Source organism: Camelus bactrianus, chromosome 10 (assembly GCF_048773025.1).
Source record: "Camelus bactrianus isolate YW-2024 breed Bactrian camel chromosome 10, ASM4877302v1, whole genome shotgun sequence".
Taxonomy (NCBI): domain Eukaryota; kingdom Metazoa; phylum Chordata; class Mammalia; order Artiodactyla; family Camelidae; genus Camelus; species Camelus bactrianus.
In genome coordinates this window covers 69,250,834-69,273,040 of record NC_133548.1, presented here as the reverse complement: position 1 = coordinate 69,273,040, position 22,207 = coordinate 69,250,834, and the positions used below count along the sequence as shown (strand labels likewise).

Here is a 22,207-nt window from a genome sequence, read left to right as displayed (position 1 = left end):
CAGTTTGCCTCTGGGCTTGCTTTTCATTATCTCTGCCTGCTGGTTTCTGGGTCCACATAGTCAAATACACTTTTATTCTAGTTTTAGTAATTCTACCGAAAGTTTTTCAGTGGAAAAAAAAAAAAGACTAGCTAGATTACCGTAAATGCAATTGATATTATTGTTGGGCAGTTGTGAAAGTGTTTTGTTTTGTTTTGTTTTTTTTAATACTTTATTCAATTATTTGGTGTCATTTTCTATTGACCTTTTTTTTCTTTTTTGAAAATTCAATTTATTTAAACACACTAAAAATAAAAATAAAAAACAGTTCACCCTTTACTCTCACACCCTCAACCCCACCTCTGGCAACTACCAATTTGTTCTCTGTATCTATGAGCTTGTTTGATTTCTTTCTTTATTTTTTAGATTCCACATATTAAAGAGATCAGATAGTATTTGTCTTTCTCTCTCTGACTTACTTCACTTAGCATAATACCCTTACAGTCCATCCATATTGTCACAAATGGAGAGGTTTCCTCCTTTTATATGGCTGAATAATATTCCATTTGGTATATATACCACAATTTCTTCATCTATTAACCCATTGATAGACGCTAAGTTTGTTTCTATCTCTTGGCTGTTGTAAATAATGCTGAAATGAACATACACATATCTTTTTGAGTTAGTATTTTTGTTTGCCTCAGATAAATACCCAGAAGTGGAATAGCTGGATCATATAGTAATTCTGTTTTTAATTTTTTGAGGAACCTTCATACTGTTTTCCATAATGATTGCATCAGTGTATATTGCCACCAGTAGTGCACAGATGTTCCCTTTTCTCCATATCCTCTGCAACAGTTATTATTTCTAGTCTTTTTGGTAATAGCCATTCTAACAGATGTAATGTGATATCTCATTATGGGTTTGATTTGCATTTCCCTGATGATTAGTGAAGTAGAGGGTCTTTCCACGTACCTGTTGGTCATCTTTATGTCTTCTTTGAGAAAATGTTTATTTACAGCTTCTGCCCATTTTTAATTGGATTGTTTGTTTTTTTCTGATGTTGAGTTATATGACTTCTTTGTATATTTTGAATATTAACCCCTTATTGGTTATATCATCTGCAAGTATCTTCTCCTATTCAGTAGGTTGCCTTTTCGTTTTGTTGATGGTTCCCTTTGCTGTGCAGAAGGCTTTTAGTTTGATGCAGTCCCACTTGTTTGTTTTTGCTTTTGGTGTCAGATTTTAAAAAGTCATTGCCAACACCATTGTCAGGGACTCACCACCTAAGTTTTGTTCTAGGAGTTTTATGGTTTCAGGTCTTCTGTTCAAGTCTTTAGTCCGTTTTGAATGTATTTTGTGTATAGTGTGTCAACCTTAAAAATTAAATAGCCAGTTAATGTACCAGCAAAATGAGTTTATTTGGAAATGGTGGAGGAATTGCAATTTGGGACAGGAAAACTATGGTGAATCACAGGAAATTCTGAAGAACAAGAGAGAAGCATGCTTTTATGGAGGTGGGGAGTTGAGAGGGTCTGCTTCAAACAAAAGTTCATTGGAGAAGAGCAGGAGTGCAGGGTGGCAGCAGCTTCTCATTAGCTGAATGGGCTGTTACTGTGTGCTGGGCTGGTGCTTGGCAAATCTTCCTTCTGCTGGGGAGAGTAAACTTCTGTGTAGAGTAAACTTCCTGCTGGGGTCTGCAAGCGGCAGTGAGAGGTAGCGTATGAGAGCTCTCCCTTCAGGGCTTCTCAACTCCCTTTTTAAATGAAGTTTTCTTTATTTATTTTCACATTTTCCCCTTTTGATCAAGATCTTTCCCCAGAAGCATCATTGCTCAAGAGTCATGTTTTGGTGGTTCTGTTCCTTGGTGCGAGGAAGGACCTTTCCTGGTTGTCATGTCCCATGTCAGAGGGAAAGTGCACAAACTGGAAACTGTTGAAGCCCTATTTGAGTAACAAGGAAGGGTAGGCAGGCAGGAGAACTTTCAGACACCTCTCATCTAAAGTCTGTATCTTATCAAGGTCATAGCATTGGAGATGATCTCAAAAGAGGTAACATTACTCTATTTGATGCATCACCTCTGCAGAGATTTGGCAGGCAACAAGTACAAAGTTTAAAAATAATTATGCAAAACAGTTAAAGTAACATGACAAATCCAAGTCATTTGATGGTTCTAAACCATAACCCTAGACCCAAAGGCAGCCAGCTGAACAAGGCAAAGGACCACGGAGAGTCAGGTGAAGTTTGATGGAACCAGTGTACTTGCTCCCTGCTCTTGTGCAGCTGAATCGTATCCTCCCAGAGGCATTAGTCCATAAGCAACAGATGGCACTTGCTGCTGCACAAATGCCTCCTCGCTCAGCAAGTAGCTACGATTGTCCAAAACCGCTTTAGCCAACGAGTCGCGGGATCGTTGGCCGGCTGCCGGTGCCGTGGCTGTGGAGCTGGCCAGCCCTCCTGACGTCAGGGAGGGATTTCTGCTCATGTGTTCATTGGCACGTTCAGCAACCAGTGGGAGAAGGACTCTCCCTATGGAAGCAACCCCAGAGCCATGTGTGCTTCCTGGAAGTTCCTGTTAAGGCAGCCGTGGAGGTTTAATGGGGAGAACCAACGGGAGGCTTCCGATTCGTTACCGATGTTGACAGTTTAATGTCCCCATCAGCACTGACCTCGGACTCACCAGCTGTCTAAACATTCTTACGTCCGTGAGAAATGTCACCCGCTGCAGACAAAGATAAAACCAGGTGAAGCACAGGGAACTCCAGCTAAGGTCTAGTTTCTGATAGTTTCACTAGCTAGAATTTCCTGATTGGCCTTTCCAAGCTAGGGGGTCACAGGAATTGGGGTGACATTCTGTAAGGTACCATCCCAGTCCAAAGGAGTCTTTCCTAAAAGCCTTGAAAAGAGGAGTTAGCCTTCTTGCGCTTCCCTTGGGTACAGAGAAACAGATGGCATTTTAATAACAAAAAGGGTATCGGGGAGTAATGGTCCCACAGATGGTGGAGGTGTATTGTTATGGTTGGAGAAAGGCTGAATCAAGGCATGGGAACACCTGACTGTAACAGCCTAACCCAATAGGTGACACCTGTAGGCTTGTGGGTATAACTGACAGTGGCATTTGGGACTAAGGAAAATTGGTTACAGGTAGAACCAATGGATCTCCAACATCATGAACAAATTGGAGTTTCTAGTGACAGACCTAACAGTGAGAAAGTTTTCCCTTTTTTTTGCAATAGATTTGGAAAAGCAGATAAGAGCATTTTATTCCCAAGAAAGAGAGGGAGAAAAAGGTGTATGGGCCTGGTTCAGTCATCTTGGGAAAGCTGTCTCCTTCAGACGTTGTCTGCATTTTCAGGTCACTGAAGTGGGCAGTGGTTGGTATGAAGGTCCAGCCAGCGTTTGGTGCTTTCTTTAGATGTGATGTGTTCATCCAAGAGTCTATTCTTTGGAGTTTGACTGCGCGAGGGTTGGTTAACAATACCTGGTAAGAGCCTTTCCGACTGAGGTTGGAAGGAGTCTTTGTAGAGATGTCTGTTCTAATAGATGAAATCTCAGGAGTGGTGGCTAAGGTCTTCCTCTCCCAGGGGTGCACTCTGAAAAGATTGCTGTACTAAAAACATGGTTATTTCTGTGACACACATTTTGAGATACTAACTAGCATTATGACTGGTAACGTCATACCAGGACATATCAGAATTTGAGGAACTTTATACAATTTCTAGAACACTTACATTAATAGCACTCACCCATACAGTACAACCTAAGGTTTATCGTCACTATTTGACAACGCTTCCCGTGTATTTTAACATAACAAAAAAGCCTAATTAGTTTAATTCCTCTTTTTATAAAGAGAGAGAACAGTCTTTTGAGATTTTCTAGGAGCCCTCTGGAAATTCCCAGGTTTACTTTCAGGTCGAAAAGACTTCCTTTAGAATTTGTTTTTTGGGAAGTTTCTCAAAAATATCAAAGTTTTGGACGCTTGACTAAATAGGATCACAGATTATCATAAAACAATAATGACCTAAGAAGGTTACATATTTCTGAGCAAAACTTAGCTCTTTTAGAAGACGCTGTTTTCCTAAATAGTCAGAGACCTGATAAAGATAACATGAAGCACAGGAAATAATTTTGATAAAACACAGAATCTTTGCTTTCTAGGCAGATTACTTAAAAGGTAAGAAAAAACTTTTCACAGAATCTTATCAGGGGATCAATAGTCCAGGCAAACTTTGTTCTTTTATTAGATGAAAGAAAATCAAGTTCCAGTTTTGCGTAAGTTCACTATTGATATGAAAGCTTATTTTTTGAAACGCTTATAACAAATTCGTTCAGTCTTACTGAGCCTGATCACACAAAAATTCCTTTCCCAAGATCCCCTTTCCACAAAGCTGCCACAACTTTCTTAATATCCCTTCAGATTTTGTTCTTTGTTTTTCCTCTTTCCCTTTCTGAAATAACAAGCCCCACTTTAGGACAAATTACTTTCTTTTCTCTCAACAAAAACACATGTCTCTTGCCTTCTTTTACCAAAAAGACACGTCCTACCTTTTTTACATATGGCAAAGTTTCCCTTATTACTTCTAGTGGCTTTAATTACGTTAAAGAAATAGAATTCTTAGCCCTTACAAATCTTGATTTCTTGTGAAAATAAGAAAAAAAAAGTGAACTGTTACACCAGCATTCTTTAGATTGTTCAGTATATGAATACATTTCATCATTTCTAGAAACATATGCATTCTCATAATACAGTTTTTCAGTATGGCACTAAACATGTTTACTAAGAGAACCAGGTATCTTTAGTAACTCTGTAAAAGAAAGCCAAAAGTGCAGCCTAAATGTCCATCAACAGATGACTGGATAAAGAAGATGTGGTGTATTTATACAATGGAATACTACTCAGCCATAAAAACCGACAACATAACACCATTTGCAGCAACATGGATGTCCCTGGAGAATGTCATTCTAAGTGAAGTAAGCCAGAAAGAGAAAGAAAAATACCATATGAGATCACTCATATGTGGAATCTAAAAAAAACAAAAACAAACAAAGCATAAATACAAAACAGAAATAGGCTCACAGACATAGAATATAAACTTGTGGTTGCCAAGGGGGCGGGGGGTGGGAAGGGATAGACTGGGATTTCAAAATTGTAGAACAGATAGACAAGATTATACTGTATAGCACAGGGAAATATATACAAGATCTTATGGTAGCTCACGGAGGAAAAAATGTGACAATGAATATATATATGTTCATGTATAACTGAAAAATTGTGCTCTACACTGGAATTTGACACAGCATTGTAAAATGATTATAAATCAATTAAAAAATGTTAAAAAAAAAAAAAAAGAAAGAAAGAAAGAGAGAAAGCCAAAAGTGGATAAACCTATATTCAGTATTTAGTGTTTCAGTGTTTTATCTTATTTGGAAATGATTCAGATATTCAGTGAATTTAACTTAACTCATTATTTAACTGGACTTAGCAAAACTTTAAGGTTCCAGGTTACCGAAAGATTTGGGGAAACTGTTTTAAAAGGTTTTTAAAAACTTTTCATTTTACACACATCTATTTAATTTACTTGTTTTTAACAATTATATTTAGATTAGTTATGAAAATTTAATCATACCAAGTTATTTTCTTGCCAAATGGTCATTAAAGATAAATCCGATACTTTGAGAACAGCTTCAGAGTCAGTGAGATAATTTCGGATGTCCCTTCTAGCATAGGGAAATTTATTTTGAGGGGGGAAAAAAAAAGCATTGCCTTGAAATTTTTTTCTGAGGAGACCAGATAATACAGCTATCATAAAAATGTTTTGTTCATTGTGTAACATTTTCTATAACTGTCTTATTCCTTCTTTATCCTCTTTTGAGTCTTGAAAAAAACCATTATGTAACATGTTGACTTTGTTTATTTTTATAGGACATGATGCTTAATATTTTCTCTTTTATAGTAACACAGTTTCTTCTTACTATTGAAACACTGTTTTCTGAACACACTGTTTACCAATTTATTGGGTGCACTTTAGCACAGTTTATTTGGCACTGGTCCCAAAAGGAAAACCACCTCTTTGGCAAACTCCCGTGTGATGTATATTCCAGGAATGTACTGCTGGAGAGAGCGCAGACTGCCAGCAGTACTGCTTACAGCATCACAGGTGCCTGTTGCTTTTATAAGACTCATCCCATTGGAGTCAACAAATCCGATTTTTCTCTATTTTGTTTGTTTTTTGGTCTCCGTCTAAGTTCTGTGAGTGGGATCTATGATTTATTCGTCCTGGCGCCTAACGCTGTGTACCTGGTACATAGTAGGTGTGCATGCATGTTGGTTGAACTGAATTGTGGAACCAAATGCGTATTTTGTAACTGCTGATTCACCTTGTCAAAAACCACTGTGTATGTTTTTCAGACATGACTGGTCCATGCTTCAGTCTTATCGTGAATATAGCTGGGGTTTTTTGCTTGTTTTATAGATTAAGATAGATATTTGAGGTCGAACATACAAGACTTAAGCTTGCTTTCTTACTGTGACAGGGAATTTTATGTAACAGTTCTATTTTTTAATACGCTCTGATCACTGTTTGAGGACAGGCATACCTTTGACATTCTTTTCTGCAGGGACTTGTTTGATGCATTATCCACTCATAGAGAAAATAATTTCCCCCATTTCATGTGTAGTCAGAGGGCTCATATTTTAGGGTCTGTGGATGGACAGATTTATTCTTCATGGGGTATGACTTTACAAAGCCACGTTCAGAGCAGTAGATCTCCCTTCATGCTCTGTCTGTACAAGATTGCCTTCGGCTGGGTAGCCCGTCCTTGGTACTAGGGCTGGCTTTATGCACGGACGTGGGGGGACCATAGCAGTTTTCCACAGCAGATGGACCTGGTTTGGAGGTTAGATTTCTACAGAAAAAAAAAGTGGAGATTTGGAAACAGCTTACTCAAATAATTATTCCGATTTTTACCCCCAATGGAAACACTAAATATCTTAAGTGGAAATAATTCATCAGGTACATAATCCCATATTCCATAGTAATTTCTTCTATTTACTTTGGGTGAAATGTTTTATGTATGAAAAAAACAGTAGCTGGAAACTTCCTGTTAGGTTGTAAGCTGCTTTAAGACAGGAACCAGTTGGCCTGACAGGTTGCTTCAGATACAGATGGTGTACGTAGATAGACCGATCGATATGTAGGTACAGATACTGGTATTTGTTTTTAACTATAGAGTTGGTGTAGGAAAGGATTTCCCTGACTACTCTGAAGAATTAATTTGTACTTAAGGAACTGCTTCAGCTCCTCGAAGACCATTTATTGTATTCAACTCACGTTTCTGAGATTGCGTTTGAAAATTGCTGGTAATTTTTAGTATCATCAGATTTTGTCTCAGGGAATGTACAGTGGGAAAATCATGCAGTATTATGTTCAGTTATACAATGAACAGATGTTTGTTTTGACTGCCCACTCTGCTATTTGCTGATTTAGGCACAAGGCATATCGTGATAAATAAGACAGATTAGTCCCTGCTTTCAAGAAGTTTATCATCAGGTGGGGAGATACTGACCATCAGGAAATACACAACTAAAGAAGATAATTTCAGATTGTGATTTTAAAAAACAAGCAAACTGGATAACAAATACATATGTAAACAGGGTAACGTGGTAGACAATGACTAAGGATTGGGTGGTCAGGGAGGACCTCTCTGAGGTCGGGTCATCTGCGCTGAGACCTGACCAACAGGAAGGAGCCAGCCCTACATATACCAGAAGGAAGAACATTGCGGACGGAGGGAGTAACTGATACAGGTGTGAAACAGGAGGGAGCCTCTTGTGTCCAAGGAGAATGGACAGGTCACTCTGGCTGCCACGCAGCAGTAGATGTGCACTGCAGTTATGTTACTACACGTAGGAAATTATGAAATGGAAATACAGTATTTAAGATGTAAGAATTATGTTTTGAAACATCAGAAACATAGTAGAACAGGCTGCAGAAGAGGAGGCCGGAAATGAGGGTTTTGGCAACTTCACCAGTCTCTCTTGGTCTTTTTCCTGGGTCGGGGTGGGTGTTAGTTCTTCAAGCATTAAGATGCTACAGTGGTTCTAAACTGCTGTGCACCTGCATACTCTCTGCAGCCCCCAAACAGCAGGTGTAATAATAAATCGGAGCTGTTCTGGAGTTTTCCTTCCTGAAGTGTGCCTCTATCCCGAAATTGTAATTAGGAGCCAAATGAAGTGCTTCCAATTCAGATCAAGAAGGGCTGCCTCTACTTTATCGTGATGTGAACCATGGAAGGGAACTTCTTGCATTTAAATCATTTTAAGAGTTAGAGATCCGGGGCTGCCAGCCTGCTGTATGAGTTCTGGGAAAACCCAGGAAATTGTGAATGTCAGCTTGGGTTTGTGGGGGCCGGGGAGGGGAGTGGAGAGGAGGTCACGATGAATGAGGTTAGGAGAGAAACTGCGGGGCGCACACGCGCTGAGAGAGCTTGCATAAATCCCAGAAATGCTGGGAAGTGCTAAACAGCAACAGAAATGAGGAAAACAGAAGTTTGAGGGATTTTTTTTTAATACCATTTTGTTACTTTTCAAAAGCTGGAAAATAAAAGATGGTGTAGAAGATAAACAAAGGTCCTCTCTCCCCCCAAAAAGTAGACCTAGGGCAGAAAAACCAGCTACCAGAACAGACCCATGATTCTTACTGTCTTTTTTGTAATGCGTGTGAAGGGTCTGACACAGGTTGAGTGCACAGTGGGTCCTTGCTGAATCTGCATTCTCCTTTGAATAGGGGAATGGACTCAACTGGGGTTGAATACGTGGCACTTCTTTTTGATCTTTTTCACAGAAAGCTGGTAGGATTGCTCTGGACTCTCATGACATCTCCTTTCAGACTAAGATCAGTGACTTACCTACCCCATCATGTGCAGTAATACATAGAGATTTCTCAGGAATAACTTTCCCAGATGCATAAATTTCTGAGGAAGAGACCTTGATGTGCTGAGTTAAGCAGTAGTTGGTGTCAGGCATTCATCTTTTTTGCTTGTTGGTATCTTCCTTTTTTCCTTAATACTTCATTTTATTTACAACTTACAAAATACGAGTAATGCATATGCATAATTAAAACGTTCAAACAGTACTTGAAAATATGAAATACATACCAGTTTTCCTTTCTCAGTCTTTTTCCCAAATGTACTTTATCAGTCAAAAGCCAGACTCATTATTTCTCTGCTCCTGTACTTCTTATCTCATGCAAGGGACCAGCTATTCATATCTAAGGCTAGAAGTGGTTACCAGTTCTCTGTGTATCCTTCCAAAAAACAATTTAAGCATGATCCATATATATAGCATATTTGCTTTTTATGAACAGAAAGGATGCTGCTAAGGACACGCACTGTTCTCTGCTCAGCTGGTGTCACTTACGCCTCATCCTTCCCGATGGCTCCATGGTATGCCGTGCTACAGATGCAGCATGACCCATTCACCCAGGCCCCCGCTGATGGGTATTTAGGTTATCTGCTAATTTAGGCAGTGCTGCAGTGAGCATCCTTCCTGTTCCATGCTGTACACCGCTGCTGGGGCACCTGGGGTGGCTCCGTTCTAGTGGTGGGATGCTGGGTCGAATGGTGCATGTATTTTAACTGGTGTTATATTGCTAAACTTCCAAGAAGATTACACTAGTTTACTCCCTAGCAGTAAAAAGCGCCTGTTTTCCACAGCCTCAACAGCACTGGGTAATAGCAAACATTTTAATATTTGCCAATCTGATATGTGACCGATAAGTCTCATTGTTTGAAAGTTACAGCCCTCCAACTGAGTTTAGAATATTTTCATTTTTTTTTTTTGGTTCTTTTTTTAAAAACAGTTTTATGGAGATATAATTCACTGATTTCACATATGCAGCTCAATGGTTTTTATTATATTCACAGATGTGTGCAGTCACCACCACAGTTAATTTTCAAATATTTTCATCACCTCAAAAAGAAATTCTACCCGTTAGCTATCATCCCCTTTCCCCCCGTCCCACCCCTACCCCCAGCCCAAAGCAATTGCTAATCTGCTTTCTGTCTCTCCAGATTTCCTTATTCTGGACTTCTCATATGAATAGAATCATTGTAGTATGTGGCCTTTTGTGATGGGCTCCTTTCACTTAACATAACGTTTTCAAGGTTCATCCAGGTTGTGGCATGTTATCAGTACTTCATTCCCTTTTATGGCTGAATAATATTCCATTGTGTAGACGTACCATATCTGCTTGGGGCCCTTGGGACCGTGTGGATCTGGGTGTTCATTTCTCTCCCCAGGTTTGGGATCTTTTGGATTATTGCTTAAAATATACTTTCTCTCCCTTTTTCTTTTGGAATTCCCACAACGTGGTTATTATTTGTTTTGAGCGTGTCCCGTAAGTCCCTTAGGCTTTCTTCACTCTTTTTCATTCTTTTTTGTTTGCTCTTCTGACCGTGTGAGGTCCAGTGTCCTACCTTCCTGGTCACTGATTTTTTTGCATGGTCAGCTCTGCTTTTGAGGTTGTCTGTTAAATTCTTCAATGCAGTCATTGTATTTTTTAGCTCTAGGATTTGTTTCTTTGTTTTTAACGGCTTTTATTTCTTTGTGGAATTTCTTATTTTGTTCATACGTTGTCTTCCTAATTTTGTTTAGTTGTCTGTTTCTGTAGTTCAGTAAAATTCTTTAAGAAGATGATTCTGAATTCTGTGAGAATGCACAGATCTCCATTTCTTTAGGTTGTTTCTGGAGCTTTGTGAGTTTCCTTTGGTTGTGCCACGCTCACAGAACTTTTCGTGATTCTTGGCTCCTCTCGTTAGCATTTGTGCGTGTGAGTGAATGGTCTGCTCTTCCTGGCTCTGCAGGTCCACTTTGGCAGAGACAGTTCTGCACCAGTCAGCTCCGTCTGGGGTTGCAGACGTGTCCGCTGCTCATGTCCTTGGACAAGTGGGACTTGCCGTCAGGGCTTGTTTTGGACAGGGCCACTGGCCAGGCTTTGAGGCCAGGGGCTGGGGGTGGTACCACCGAGAGGTGGAGAACAGGCGCACAGGGCTGCTGGCTTTGTTCCCTGCGTCCGCGAGGCTGTCCCTGGGCTTTCTGGGTAGGCTTGGTAGGTGGTCTGGACGGGGCACTACACTCAGCAGGAGACGGGGCTGTGAATTAGCTTCTCTGCCCTGGGGTGGGAGCAGGACGGACCCCAGGGCGCACGTAGCTTGTTGTCTGGGGACTAGAATCAGGCAAGATTGTGCCCTGAATTCTCTGGTCAGGTAGGGCCACCGTTTTGCTCTACAGGCAGGGAAAGCCGCAGGGAAAGCCACTGGCTGTGTTCTCTGCTCAAGTGTCCCTGTTAGCAAGGCCGTCAGGTGGGCCACGCAGCTTCCCATGTGCTTTGTTCAGCTTCCCTGGTGGGGTGCGCTGAAGGCTTTATTCAGCAATGCGCAGGGCTGCCAGCTAGCTTTCCTGCCCAGGCACAGTGGGAGAACCAGCTCCAAGGCTCTTGGTTTGTGGTCTTGACTCAGACTGACCTGCCCCCACAAGCTCCCTGGCCAAACAGGGCCCCTGGCTTTGCTCTGCAGGCCACCAGCTCTGCCTGCTGGGCTCTCTGCTCCAGGTTTGCTGTGCTCTGAAGCTGCCAGGGTTTCTTGGTCAGAAGCTCCTGGGGAGGGCTGGGAGCTTCACTCTTGTGGGCAGGACTGTGACCCCCTTGCTTGGGTGGGATGGGAGGGCCAGCCCCAAGCAGCCTGCAGGTTTTCCCCATCAGGCTTTCTGATCGGGAGCGGCGAGGAGCTACACTCAGCTGTGGACCAGGGTCTGATTCAGCTCTCCTGCCTGGGAGGGGACAGACCAGGCCCCAGGACTGGCAGATCTCTTCATCTGAGGCAGGCAGACATGCACTCCACTGAGTTCCCTGGGCAGACTGTGCCTCTGACTTGTTCTACAGATGAGCAAGCTGCTAGCTGGGGTTGCTGCTTGGGTGCTACAGGTAGGGGCTTGACCTCCCGAGATCCAAGTGCTGCTTCTTGCAAGCTCCTTCCCCCTTCTTCATCCCCATCAGATGCCCCATGGTCACGCCTGGCAGATGCTCCTGTGGTCCCCAGGGGACGAGCCTGGAGGGGCTGGATGTTGACCCTGGGCTCTTCTTTTACCCCTGGAGGGACCACAGGCACAGAGGAGACCTCTTGCCGTGGTGCTGTGCTGGCCCAGGGCAGGGGCAGTCCCCTTCTAACGTGGTCTGTCGTGGTCTCTGTAGTGCAGGGGTGGGCATTGCAGCCTCTCCCTCGGATTCTCAGATTCTCAGTGGCATCTTGTTTGTGAATAGTTGCTGGTTCTTCTCGTGACGCGGAGCAAAGTTAGGAATGATCTGTGTTACCATCTTGGTGACGCCACCCTCAGTAGTTTTTTAATATATGCAAATATGCAGTCACTGCTGTTTGAATTCTTTTTTTTTTTTAATTGAAATATAATCAGTTTACAATGTTGAATTCTTTTTTTATCAGCATGTATTATAGAAATTTTGGGAAAAGGAATAATGCGAATACTTAAAAGTAAAGGGAGGGGTGCATTTTAAAGTTTTTTAAATGAGGATCTTATTGGCTCAATTCCTTTTGTAGATGAGAGGCTGTCTTTTTACATTTCGTAAACAATTAACGTGTGGCTCCCAAGTCCCAGGAGCCCTGCTGGACTTGGGATACAACAGTGAAACAAGAGAATTGTTGCCCTTTTCGAGATCCTGCCCTCTGGTCATGAGAAACACATGAACGAGAGTAGCCAGTACCATGTGATGTGCATTCTCAAGACCCAATGAGGAAAAAGAAACTAGTCACCAGCTTTACTAGACCCACGGGAGTTCACCAGGAGACAAACAGAACACTCCAGACCCAGGCAACAGAAGGTCCAAGGGCGGAAGTAAAAAAGTGAACATCTCTATGGACTCTCTCCCCAAAAGAAAGTCAGCTCTCTAACTCTTAGTATCTCTAAACAGATTGTGTAAATTTAATCTAGAGAGTGATGCCTGGTGGGCACCAGATGTCATAAGGTGAAACCCAAGCGACTCCTCAGGGCTTAGTATTGAGAGAGCACAGGATTTAGGAAGAGGTGTCAGCAGGAAACTCCGCTTGTCTTTCCCTTCGTTGAAGGATTTTTTTTTCAGTTTTGCTTATTTAACCTATTTGTGCTGGGGATTATTATAATAATGCTTCATTATATATGAAAATTATAAACTGAAAGGTACTATTCTGTTCTTCAGTGACACTCAAACCAGCAAACACTGAAATACCCAGACACTCAGAGAAGAAGAAAGTACTCAGTTTCTAACTTTTTTCAGTTGAGTTTAATTGTCCTTGGTGTTAAATTTGCTTGCAAGAGTTGTTGTGTCATCCAAGTTTTGCCATGATTTCATTCTTTTTATTCACAGAGCTTCTGTTTCACAAAGTAGCCTTGAGATTCAGCAGTCTTTTGTAACTCTTGACGCATTAAGGATGATACATTCTTACTACGGCATAACTGTTTTGATGAGACTTGGCATCGTATGTACAACTTATGTATTGCCGTCTCTGTAGAGAAGTTACTCTCTCTTCAGACTCACAGACGTATTAAACAAACTTATGTTTACCTGGGGGAAGGAGGTGGGAAGGGATAAATTGGGAGTTTGAGATTTGCAGATACTAACTACTGTATATAAAGTAGATTAACAAGTTTATACCGTAGAGCACAGGGAACTATATTCGGTATCTTGGAATAACCTGTAATGAAAAAGAAATGAAAATGAATATATGCACGTGTAAGTAGGACTGAACTATTGTGCTGTTCACCAGAAATTGACACAACATTATAAACTGACTACACTTCAATTAAAAAAAAGAAAAGAAGTTAATCTCTGTTCAGGCTAGGGTTGACTGAGAATGATTCTGTTTATAACTAGGCTCTAGATCACACTGACACACAATAATAAACTTTTTAGAGTAAGTTCTTTAAATGATGCTAAGTCCCTGTAAATTCAGTGAGTCTAGCTGCACCAGAAGTCCATACTAGTTTGCCAGTAAAGGGTGCCATGTATAAGATGGGAAGCTTCTGCTTAGTGGAATGCTATGATTGTAAAAGTTTACTTTAGAATCAAAACTTACAGACTGGTTTGCTTGGCGTAAGTGCAATAACATCGCAGCACACAGACACAGGCATTCACGTTTTCATGTAGGAAATGTTTTCTCAAGGCAAGAGTCAAAGCTTCATAGAGGGGTGTCAGAGACCGTTTCAAAGGGAAAAGTCTAATTTTAGAAGCTTCCAGTTTATGTACCAGAACTTGCCTTTCAATAAATAGCTCGTGTAATCTTCCTGCTGGCACAAGTTGAAAAGTACATTCCGTTGGAAGGGGAAAAAAAACTGAAGAGATCCCGTAAACTTGTTTGTGAAAAAGAGAACAGGAAGAAGAAAGTAGACATCACCGCAGGCTTATGTTTCATGTTGTTGAAAGTATTAGGTTGCAAGCAGCAGAAACCAACACTGGCTAACTTAGGCAAACAAGAGATTGTTGGATGTACATGGGGTCACTGACAAAATCAAAGAGAAAAAAATTGAACAGCTAGACCTAGTGCTAGGGATTTCAAGGGCAGGAGTCAACAGAAGTCTCTTTAGGGAGTTGCCATCAGAATGACTGTCAACTGTTTTCCATGCTCGTGTACGCTACTCAAGTTCCATATTCCTGGGAGAGTCTGATTGGCCTAATGTGAATCACTTGTCTCCTCACTGACAGTCCCTCCAAACCACGTGGACAGTAGGAAGGATGAGTCTCTAAGGAAGAGTGGGAGCTGCTGCAGAAAAAGAGGACTGGGAAAGGGAAAAACCAGTGGGCGTTCACCGTTCGCTGGTATAGACCAGCCAGGTAGCCATGATCAGTTGTAATGGTTTCGCCTGGCCCAGAGTAGGTGGCCAGTGCTTACTGGTCCCTTTTTTCTTCAGAAACATCTGTCAGCTTTGTATTCATGGGTGAGCTGTGGCAGAAATGTTAACACCACTTTGAACTGGAGAAGGATCATTTCCCATGAACCCCAGAATGTCTTTTTCACTTAGCTTTGTAAATTGTCCAGATGATCAGGAATGTTTGATGTGGGGTGAAATTAATCTAGAATCACTTTTCTTACTTGCTTCTCATTTCTTTCTCAGCGAGTTCTCACACTGGAAGAATGTCTTGCCAGAAAATTATGATGATAATTCTCAACAGCTGTAGGTGTGTTCTTTTCTACATCTCAGCGTAGAGAAAGGATTCTTTGTCTTCCTGAATGAACTGGCAGAACGCTTACACTTAAAGCCTGTTTCCTTAGAATTTATACCCTCCCGTGGGGAAGGGTAGAGCTCAGTGGTAGAGCACGTGCCTAGCATGCAGGAGGTCCTGGGTTCAATCCCCACTACCTCCTCCAAGAAAAAACAAATAAGTAAACCTAATTACCTTCCCCACCCCCAAAAAAGAATTTATACCCTCCCTATTCCTTCTCTACCGTGTCTCCCTTTCCTCTCGTTCCTCGTAGCTCTTCGACATGTACTGCTCCAGCAGGGACCTGGGGCGGCTTTTGTGAACTCCAACATAATTAAAAACTCAAGGAACAAGAATTAATGTAAATGTGTTGGGGGAGCCTCGTGCTATTTGGCATGAAAAGACACGTACTAGCCTTCTGCTGCGGCAGCCATTGAAGAGCAGTGGTCACTGCTCTGTGCTGCCCCATGGCCGTGACCTCAGCATGGGCTGCAAGGTGACCAGGCACAGTCAGCTTGTGCAGGACTGATCCCAGAGGTGCACGGCTTCGCCTTGTGTGAGTGGTGTACACGTGGGGCTGTCAAGTTCTCCTAGGACAGGTGGGCCCTAAGTTCACCAGGAAGAGGGTGGGGACACACATTCGTGCCTAGAGGAAGAGGGAGGGGTTGAGCTGGGTCCCAGCTGCCTTGAAGGACTGAGCCTCCTTCACTATCTGTACATAATCCAATCCTTATGTGGTGGGGCGGGTGGGGGAGACATACATCATTTAGGACATTAAGCCAACTGTGAATAATAGCGTCTGTCAGCATGCTAGCTAGATCTAGAGGATGGATAAGACGCAGGGAGTGTGTTCAACCACAGACTAAAGGTTGTGAAAAGAGAACCTGGAAAGAAACAACAGCCCCCCAAAAAGCCCCTGCAACTTAATTCTGCAAGTTAAATTGTCCCACTGTCGACAGTAATACATTCACAATTAGAAAACCTGTGTGGCTTAGTGACGTCCTGACTGCTACAGAAAATCAACAACTGACGTATGTGTATGTATCAGACATGCACACAAGACTTTTCATCCACAGCTGGCTGTTTAGGTTTCTAGTTACTGCATGTATTAGCCAGTGGTGGATTTTGATCAGTAAGTAGGGAAAAGAACAGCCTTTGTAAATATTAAGCCACGTGTTCATTCAGTCTTTATCGGCATGTTTTAGTAAGTAAATTTGCTTTCACTTGTAAACAAAAGGCAGGCCAGAACCCTTGCATACCTTATTTGGTTATAAACTTTCTGGGTTTTTCCATTATTATGAAGTCAAAAACAAATTTTATAACTTCCTTGAGATAGCTGAAACTTACATAGCAACCTCTTTAAGGAGGGGGTAAATTATTGTAAGGAAATTGATCCCAGCTGATTTTCTACTCAAGCTAGGATTTTAGTTCAATTTTTGTTCTGTTTTTAAAAGCTTGTATACACGCTTTGTCAATGTACTAGTTAGCCGCAAGGCAGCTGACCTCGGGCAAAGGCAAGTCCCCCCAGGAGCCCAGTGCCTAGAGATAGGGAGGCCGTTTTGCTTGGCGCTGGCACTATTTAGTTAGAAGTAACTGAAAGTGTTTCGGTGCATCAGTGGAAACTGATTTTGGATGGTCAGTAGTAGAAACTTCTTTTACCTTGGGGAAAACATAACCGTTAATTTCCATTAAAGTGTGAACAGGGCAAGAGTGGGAAATAAGACATAGAACTAATTCTGACCCACAGGGGTTTTATGAAGATTGACTGAGACAGACTGTGAGGAGTGTTACAATATGTGATAAATTCTCTTTGGCCATTACAGCTTTTTTAAATGGTTGGTTCCTATGTTTGCCGATTGCAGTTTTCATGAGCCTTTTTCTTACACAGTGAGAGGGAAAGGAATTATGATATGGTCTTAAAGTCTCTGTGTCTCAGTTTCCTTCTGGCACTTCCTTATAGGGCTGTTGGGCGGATTCAGTGAGTTAATACGTGTAAAGCACTGCGAACAGTGCCTGGCACAAAATCAGTGCTATGTGTATGTGAACTCTTACTATCGTTAGGCACGATTCAAATACAGGACTCAGCTGTGGGGATGTCAGCGTTCTAGCAGGGTACCAAAGTTACCAAGTCTGAAAGCTACAGAAACCTAGCTCACCCTCCTATCACAGTTTAGTGATAATTCTGCTGCATGAGTGTCTCATACTCCTTTGTTACATGCACTCAACAAATGTTCATTTTGAACCTAAGGTGTGCTGTGCAATCTGCCAGGTGCTGCAGGAGATACAGAGCCCAGCGAGGTGTAGACACTGCCCTTACAGTGCTTACAGTTTAACTCAGAAGGTGGTACGAACAAAACAGCGCACTAAGTAGAGTGGTGTGAATGGGCTTGGAAGAGGGAGAGATGACCTTCAGGTGGGGAGATCTTGAAGGAGACAGCACTTGAACTAGGTCTCCGTGGATGTGACACGCAGAGATGGCGTGAGGGAGAACAGACTTGCCCTTGGAGGACACGGCGTGAAGGAAGGAGTGGGGAGGGAAGGGCGGTCCGGGCCACCTTTGTTTGCACGTTCCCTGTTGTAAGACGGGTGGCTGGTGGTGCTAACGATGGGCCGGCCGCGCATTGAACGTGAATGACGCTGTGGCCAGGCCTTGGGCACGTGCTTTTCCCTAGTGACTGAGTTCCATACGCTTAGCATTATTTTCCCTATGTTAGAGAGGAGGAAAGGTGTACACCTAGAAAGTAACCGCGCCACCATCGAAGCATAGGAGTGGTTGATGCAAAAGCCTGGGTTTCTTTTTAACACGCCCAGCTGCCTCTTCAAAATCTCAAGTGATTGACAGATAATTGGACACCTCTTCTACCATCTTGAGAATGCTGATTGACAAACTGATAGAAACAGATTTTCTGCCTCCTCCAGTGCTTCCCAGAAACCCCTGAGAAGACCCAATGTTTGTCTTTCCCCAAGACTGCTTCTGAAAAGGTTGCTGGGGAGCACGCAGTCCGCGCAGGGTTGGATGGTCTGGAGGGAGCTCATTCTGGCTGTGGGGACTTGGGGTCCCACATGTGCAAGCTTGACCCTCTCCCTCTTCACTGTCAGATAAATAGCATTGTCTGTGTAATCAAGTTCAAACTCAGAATGGAATTCAGGGTCTCTGTGCCTTGGCTCCATTCACTCACTGGCTTTGTTTCCAAATCTGTGAAATGGCAGTCAAAATACTTCTGTTTGCCTCAAGGTTTATTGTGGGATGAGATAAAATCCAGTGCATGGAGTACGCCATGAACAGTTCGCTGCTTTAGAGGTGGTATTTTTATAATCACAGTCTTGTGAGACAGTCACATGCTCACAGGCTTCTGGATACATAGGTTTCTTTGTTCCTACACTTGAGTGGCTTCAGTTGGCTTATTTTAGCTTCTTTTTTCTAACAGACTCAACTGTCACGTCTTTGTATCGGCATTATGCCTCCCTCGGATAGCCCACTGCTCCCTCAATTTGCTGCTTTTAATCAGCAGTCAACTGGGAAACCACGTAATAGGACTTGTTAGCAATAAGTCTAAGATTAATTTTGTTCTTTCCTTTCACAAGGGGTGAGAAAAGATCTTTTAAATCTAAATTGGTTTAAAATTTCCTATTTTCTTAATCTTTGTAAGCTCTTAAACATTTTTAGAAGTTAATAATACACACACCTAATTTTTCAAGCAATGCAGAAGAATATAAAATTTTTTAAAAGGGATCTGGTCCCTCTCTCCCTTTCCCTCCCCCAATGACCCCCTAGAAATAATCCCTGTTTACTGGTATGAACATACAGAATGGGCACATACAACTTGCTCTTTTGACCGAACTGTTGAGGTTTTTGTACAAGTACATTATTGGTTATTGCTTCATAAGAGAACTTCAGAATTAGCGGTTCCCATGGGTCAGGAGTTTAGTAGTGGTTTAGCTGGGTACTTAGCTGGAGCTGGATTTGAGGTTGCAGTCGTGGAGGCTGGAGTGGAGCTGAAGGGTGAACTTAACTCACAGACAGGCTGTTGGCAGGAGGCCTCAGTTCCTCGCCCCGTGAGGATGCCCGAGTATTGTCACAACGTGGTAGCAGGTTTCCCCAAGCGCGAGCAGCCCTAAGAGACTGGCTGGATCCCGGAGAGAGCCAAGCAGAAGCTGTCCTTATTGTGACCTAGCCTCCGAAGTTACATAGCATCCCTTCTGCCATATTCTTCGCTAGAAGGAAGTTTCTAAGTTAGGTCCACGTACAAGGGAAGTGGAATTAGGCTTCACCTTTTGAAGGGAAGCATATCAAAGAATTTGCGGGTGTATTTTGACCCCCCACAATATGTATAGCTCTGACTCCTTCATGTCCGTGTGTGTTACGTTCCATAGTATGGCTGTGCCGTAGCTTCCTTAACCACGCCCCCATCAGTGGGTACTGTAACACGGACGTATGAACAGTGCCGCAGTGAATACACGTAAATACCTTTACCAGCCTGAGCCAGCACGCGGCCAGCTAGAAGTGGGGTTGCTGGGTGAGTAGTTGTTGGGTTCTTGTTACTAAACTCGGGTCCAGCCACTCACTGCTCAAAAATCAATATTCGAGAGAGGCAAATGCTGATAAAAAGGAAAGTTTCTTTTCATCAGAATGCCGGCAATCTGGGGAAATGGTGGACTCAGTGACCACAGAAAACCAACCACAGAGATGCTGCTCGGCCATCAAAGTTTTAAGAGGGAAAAAGGGAAGTAATCTCGGTTCATCACTGAGATGGGGGTCAGTGTCCTTGCCATCCCCCACCGCGTGCAGGCCGGTCCACTTCTTGTGACCTTTCCTCGGATGCTGTCTTGTTCACACAGTTTGTTTGCAGGGTTACTGAAGGGGAAGCTGGTGGAGAGATCTGGTCATCTGTTACCTACTTATTTTCCATTCCTACTTTGATCTACAGGAAGAACCGACAGGTTAGGCAAGATATTGTGTGATCAAAAGAGTCGAAGGGTGTGGTAGGGCCGGAGATGGGTGGTGCTGGGCATGCTTGGTTTAAGGTCAGTGGCAAGACAGAAGGGGCCTCTTGCTAAGAGCTCTTTCCTACCAAAAGCTGCTTACATTCTGAGGGCGGGTCCGAGGGGATGGTCCCTTATAACTAAAGAGCTGGAATATATACAGACATGTTTGCCTTTCGGCTTTGTTCTGGGAAGATGGTTCAGAAAGTTACTGGCATTAGTCATTTCATGTAATTGGACTCATGGAAACAGAAAACGCCTCAAAGTATAACTCTCAGGAAAAAAAATTTTATAGTATGAGAAATGCATGGATTAGAGATACAGGTGTCAACATGAATGAAATGTATTAATGTAGAGTACAGAAAGCGAGAACAGGAAAGTAGAGCGTGACGCTCATTGTATAAAATGTAAACATGAAAAACAGTATGATGTTCTTAGAAATAGTGCAAAGTAAAACTCCAGAGAAATCTATGATCAATTCAGGATAGAGGTTACTTTGAAGGGGCTACAATTGAGGAGGGGCCCCCTTTGGGGGGATTTCATAATTGGTGGTTTTATTTCTTAATCAGAATGATGGTAACAGGTGTTTGTATTCTTTCTACCTTTTTCTGTGGGGGGGGATAATTAGGTTTCTTTCTTTCTTTCTTTATTTTTAGAGGAGGTGCTGGGGATTGAACCCAGGACCTCATGCATGCTAAGCACGCACTCTACCACTGAGTGCACCCGCCCTCCTCCTTTCTACCTTTTTGTACATCTACAGTATTGCTGACTGAAAATTTCAAGGGACTGTTGTTTTTTTGATTCTGAGCTCTTACTTTAGCTTCAACTTTTGGTATTAAGTATATACATGTGTTTATTGTTGGTGATTTTAGTGCCGTGAAGACAGTCAGTGGTGAAATTAATAGCCAAAGTAAATGCGGTGGACTCTGGAATTCAAGTGGATTTTCATTGGGAGACACCGAGCAAACCATTGACGAGACCAGCAGGCTCGGAGGAGTCCAGCGGCCTGAGTTATGGTCTGCGCCCCCACCCCTACCCCTACCCCACAAGTCTGACAGCGATTTGGGGCTTTTACTTAACCTTCTGAGACACAGTTTTTCTCATCTATAAATTGCAGGGAGCAAACCCACTTCTCAGCGCTATTTTATACAGATGACATGAAATTTTTTAAAAATTAAAAGTCTGAAAAGCACCTACTAGAATCCATGGCACACAACAGGTGTTCATTATTTTCCTCTTTCTCCCACGGGTTACTTCCCTCTTGATTTTTGATACCAAATCTAGCATTTAGGCAAGTACGTATTTTTTAGTTAATTGCAAAGTTCACATTTTTCTTTTGTAAAAAAAAAGTTCAGAATGCCATATTAAATTTTCTAACGCCTTCATACAATGAGTTAAGATTATTTAATAGTGGGTGCTAAACAGTTGTCATCTCTAGGGATTTCTTTTTGCTGACATTTGAGCAGACAGTTCTTTTTTTGTTTTTTTGTTTTTTGGGTTTTTTTTTTTGCTGACTGAAGATCTCTTTGTTGCGGTGCTTTGAGCTTGTTAACGACCAAATTCTTCTGTGGCAGCTGCACATTACACATGCTTATTCTCCACGTCTAGACCATAAATCTTCTGTCACTGAGTGACAGCGCCACCTGCATAGCATTTTGACGCTGCAGATACAGCTCTAATGTTATTTCCAAGTATTTCAGACACATTTTCTCAGACATTTGAGCCCCTACTGGGGCAAAGAGGTGGTGTCTCAGGCTCTGAGAAGCTGTTGTTATTGTTTGTTGTGTATTTTACGATGGAGACAGACTGGTGGTATTTCCTGTACACAGGATTGTAGAACACGGAACATCAAGAATTTGGTACATAGCCAGCTGAGGTTTAGTAAATACTTAGAATAATTCTGAGAATTTTTATATGGTTACTTTTTCCTACCTAATATCTATTTATTAGCTTATTCTCAGCCAGCAACATGTTGAAGGTCAACATTGGGGCAGAGACAG

The 22,207-nt window shown here is 42.3% G+C and overlaps 1 protein-coding gene across 1 annotated transcript in view; it reads left to right on the top strand.

Annotated features, from left to right (window-relative positions):
* Window positions 1–22,207, top strand: part of TMEM123 (transmembrane protein 123) — a 45,371-nt gene that overhangs the window by 5,761 nt on the left and 17,403 nt on the right. The window lies entirely within an intron of this gene.